Genomic DNA, 5006 nt, shown 5'->3' on the forward strand with positions numbered 1-5006 from the left:
GCATGGGTGTGGGATCCATCCCAGACCTGGGAACTTGTGCATGTCGTGGGTTTGGCTCCCCCCAAAAAAAAATAGTTCTTTCTGGGGAGATAGTATCTCTCTTTGCTCTTAAGGTGCTTAAATTTTTGATAATTTAATAATAAAAACCCAATAGTTTTAATAGTTACTTTTAGTCATTTGAAAATAAGGGCTAATCAATTTGTAATTTTAATGATGGAGTAAAAATAATTTGAACAATTCAAAAAATCAGATGTTGGGTGCATGATGTTCTTTTTTCTATAACTACAGGCCACTGATTTTCACTTACTAAATTAAATTTGAGAAGTATTCATCAAGGCCCAGAGCCAGACATTCACAGGACAAAGAAGCCCATGCCCTGCCCTGGAGATACCCTGAGATTTGCCTGAGGACATATGTTATTCCTTGTGAAAACTGAACCAGATGAGATTGAAATTGTATCTCAAGATGACATCATAAAGGAAGTCCAATTACTTCCAGGAATGGTGTGGGGGGAAAGGCATCCAGGTGGTGTGCAGAGAGAGGTCCCCAAGGCCTGTGGGGGAGACAAGGTCCAAAGAGGCTGAGTCCAATAATCCAAGAGAAAAATGAGCAAAGGTTCCTTGAAAAGCCCTTAGACATACGAAAATATGCCCAGCCTCACCACCAGAGGAAGACAAATGGCAACCTTGAGCCTGTGGTGTCTCCTGCTATCACACTGGCAGAGGAAAAACAAATTTGAGGTTCACTGTCAGGGAAAAGGAACCACTCCCACACCACAGGTGCAACTGACAATGTTGGGCTCTTCCAGGAAGATAATTCAGCCATGAAACGCACCATGCACATGCTGCAACTCCCAGACCAAAAATTCCAGTTCTGGGAAGGAACCTCCAGTGTGTCTGCACATCAAGCAATGACATATGTACAAGATTACTCACTGAGGCATTCCTTGTTAGAGAAAGATATTGAGGAGAAAAGCAACTAAAAGTCCATGAATGGGGCCAGCTGCCATCATTTAGACTAGACCCATGAAATGGACTACTCTCTGGCTCCTAAAAAAAAAAAAAGGCAAATATTTATTGATTGTGCCAGGAATTATTCTAAGTCTTTTCTTTTTTCTTTTTTAAGGCTGCACCTGCAGCATATGGAAGTTCCCAGGCTGAGGGTAGAATTGGAGTTGCAGTTGTAGTTTATACCACAGCATGGCAACACTGGATCTGAGCATCATCTGCAACTTATGCCATGACTCATGACAGTGCCAGATCCTAAACCCACTGAGTGAAGCCAGGGATCACACCTTGCATCCCCACAGACACTATGTTGCATTCTTAACACACTGATCCACAATGGGAACTCCTAATCTAAGTCCTAAGTGCTTCTTTACATAATCCTCTTAATAACCTTCTGGAGTGTTTTGGTATAGGCCCCTCCGCTTCTCAGAGGAGGAAACTGAGGCACAGAGAGATTTAGTAACTCACCTAGTGTTATGCAACTAGTAAGCTGCATGATTAGTGTTAAGTGAAAAAGATCAAGGCACAAACAGTGCACAGAGAATGCTCATGTTTGTGTAGAAAAAAGAGTAAAAAATAATAAATGCATATATTTATGCATTTATGTAGACACATGTGGGTATGGATATGTATGTTAATATCTGTTTTAGAGTTTAGAACATCCATGGAAAGGGGCAAGGGAATCAGAATCTATTAACTGTGGCTGCCTCTGGGGCTGGAAACTTCGTTTCGAAAGACAGAGGAGAAGGTGAGATTTACTTTTCACTGTATAGATATTTTTTGTCTTTTAGAGGGCTGAACCCAAGGCATTTGGAAGTTCCCAGCCTAGGGGTTGAATCAGAACTGTAGCTGCTGGCCCATGCCCTAGCCACAGCAATGCCAGATCTGAGCTGCATCTGTGAACTACACCAGAGCTCATGGCAAAACCAGATCCTTAACCCACTGAACATGGCCAGGGATTGAACGTGAACCCTCATGGATACTAGTCAGATTCACTTCCACTGAGCCATGATGGAACTCCTACACTGTATATAATTTTGCACCCACTAAACTTTTGTATCACATATGTGAAATGCCTGTTCATTAATTTTACAAGTTTTATTAAAACAATTTTTTTGAGTAGATAGAAGGGGAAGGAACTGGAGGTCATTCTTTCAAACTCTCTCTTCTTTTATGGAGTGCACAAGCTCCTAGGCCAGGGATGGAACCTACGCCACACCAGTGGCAATGCTGAATCCTTAACTGAGAGGCCACCAGGCAACTCCCTGAAAAGCTGTCTGTTGGTGTGTATAGCCCAATACAGTAGCCACTGGCACATGAGGCTCCTGGGCAATTGAGATGTAGCTGGTCTGGGCTGAGATGTCCCCTAAGTGTAAAAGACACACCTGATTTCAAAGACTTAGTATGAAAAAAGTATAATATTGAATTAAATTTTGTATCAATGATGTGTTAAATGAGATGTTAGATATATTTAGTTAAATAAGATATATTGTGAAAATTAATTTTACCTTTTTGCTTTTTGTTTGTTTTTGCATTTTAAAGAAAGCTAATAGAAAATTTACAATTATGGATTTATATGTGTCATGCCTCAGTGGCAATGAACCTGACTAGTATCTATAAGGATACAGTTTCAATCCCTGGCCTTGCCCAATGGGTTAAGGATCTGGCGTTGCCATGAGCTGTGGTGTAGGTCACAGATGATATTTGCATCTGGAATTGCTGTGGTTATGGTGTATGCCAGCAACTGAAGATCTGATTCTATTCCTAGTCTGGGAACCTTCATATGGCATGGGTATGGACATAAAAAAGCAAAAAAAAATTACACATGTGGGTCACACCCAACATGACCATTAGGAGACAGGGCCCATAAGGACTTGAAGTCATAAGGGTGGAGTCCTGAAATTCCCATTGTGGCTCAGTGAAACAAACCTGACTTGTATCCATGAGGACATGGGTTCAGTCCTTGGCCCCACCAGTGGGTTAAGGATCTGGGTTGCCACAAGCTGTTGTGTAGGTTGAAGATGACACTCGGATCTGGTGTTGCTGTGGCTGTGGCATAGGCTGGCAGCTGCAGCTCTGATTCAACCTGGGAATTTTCATAGGCCACAAGTGTGACCGTAAAAAGAAAAAAATAAGTGTTGGGCCCTAATGAAATAAGACTGATGTCTTTATAAGAAGAGAAAGATACACCAGAGATCTCTTCCTTCCCTTGAATGTACAGAGAAAAGGCCATGTGAGGACACAGCAAAAAGGCCGCATCTACAAGCTGAGGACAAAGGTCTCACCAGAAACCAACCTTGATCTTGGGCTTGCAGCCTCCAATGTAAGAAAATACATTTGTGTTGTTAAACCACCAAGTCTGTGGTTTTCTATGATGCAAACCCTAGCTGACATGAAAGAAAGAAAGAAGGAAAGAAAGAAAGAAAGAAAGAAAGAAAGAAAGAAAGAAAGAAAGAAAGAAAGAAAGAAAGAAAGGAAGGAAGGAAGAAAGAAAGAAAGAAAGAAAGAAAGAGAAAGAAAGAATGAAAGAAATGAAATGAAATGAAAGCACCATGTGCTGGAGGAGACCACTTTCTCTAGAGAAAGCAATGTGACTCTCCCCCCTCTATTTCATAGGTAGAGTCTCAGTTGCACAGCTGAGTGGGGCTTTGAGCCCAGCACAGGTGTATTCCAAAACCTGTGTCTTTAACCATCAGGTGGAGGTGAATCCCATGCATTTTTTGGACTACTCTACAATATGCCTTATTTAAAGTGTGAGGAAGTTCCATTTCTCACTGTGTCAAGGGAGACAGGACAGGTAAATACTATGAATATCCATTTATAAGGATGTTTTCAGCTGCAGGTAGTGATAGAGGGATGAAATTTGGATGAACAGTGAGGCCATCTTTTACTACACTTTACAGGAACCCAGAGGTTGGCTGTTCCAGGACCTTTTCAGATTACCAGCACCATTAAGAAATCAGCCCTCCTCTTTTGTTGAAGCCAGTGACATGCCATCCAGATGAAGGAAGACTTGGAAACTTGGGGGCCACATGAACCATGGCCATGGCTGCATCAGCAAACACCAGAAACACCCAGGAGTCTGGGGTAATGCTGGAGGTATGTATTGCTGAAGGTTCAACCTCAACAAAAATCACTCTGGATACCTTGGGAAAGTTGGTATGAGGCAGTACCACTTAGAGAGGAACCAGAGCTTTTGTGAGCTGTCAACCGTGACACATTGTGGACCTTGGTCAATAAGCAGACATGGGTAAATGCTGCAAAGAACAAGAGTGGAGCTGCCCCTATCACTGATGGTGTACCATCAGGCTACTACAAAGTTCTAGGAAAGGGAAAACTCCCAAAGCAGGGTGTCGTCCTGAAGGTCAAATCCTTCAGCAGAAGAGCTAAGGATAAGATTATGGGTGTGAGTGAGTCCTGTGTCCTTGTAGCTTGAAACCACATGGTGTGAAATTCATTAAATGTTAACAAGTGGAAAAAAAAAGAGGAGGAGGAGAGTGGGCAGGAGGAGGGAGGGAAGAATAGGAGGGGGAGGAGGAAGAGGGGCTTCAGTAGTATAAAACTCTCTCAGAATGTGTTCTCATTTATGGAGAAGTCTGATTTGGTATGAAAAAGCCTTCTTTTCACAAGCAGAGAAAAGCAGAACCTAGTGAAACCATGTGATAATCTCCTGATCGCAATCTCACCAACACCACAAAACCAAATACTAGAAGCTTCCTACGTGCAAAGTATATTGTACTCAGTGAACAAACAGCAGTCATAATGGTTGTTTACTTTGGAAATTGACCCTCACCTTTTTCCCACTTAGAACTGTGTTATGCCAATGGCAAATCAGCCTCACCACTGACAAATGCCCTATGTGCACTACTTGCTTACAGGGGGTTTCAGTAGCTTAACACACACTCAAAACCTGTTCTCATTTATGGAGAAGTCTGCTTTGTTATGAAACTGCCTTCTTTTATCAAGCAGAGATAAAGGAGAACATAGAGAGCCTGGGTG

At 42.2% G+C, this 5006-nt stretch overlaps 1 pseudogene; it reads left to right on the forward strand.

Moving 5' to 3' along the window:
• The first annotated feature begins 3997 nt into the window (after window positions 1-3997).
• On the forward strand, window positions 3998-4443 carry LOC146399350 (large ribosomal subunit protein uL15 pseudogene; annotated as a pseudogene).
• Window positions 4444-5006: the final 563 nt, after the last annotated feature.

Source organism: Sus scrofa, chromosome 10, assembly GCF_054392235.1.
Source record: "Sus scrofa isolate SSC_HxYL_T2T_F1_AM1 chromosome 10, Sscrofa_HxYL_maternal_Yorkshire_Landrace_v2.0, whole genome shotgun sequence".
Taxonomy (NCBI): domain Eukaryota; kingdom Metazoa; phylum Chordata; class Mammalia; order Artiodactyla; family Suidae; genus Sus; species Sus scrofa.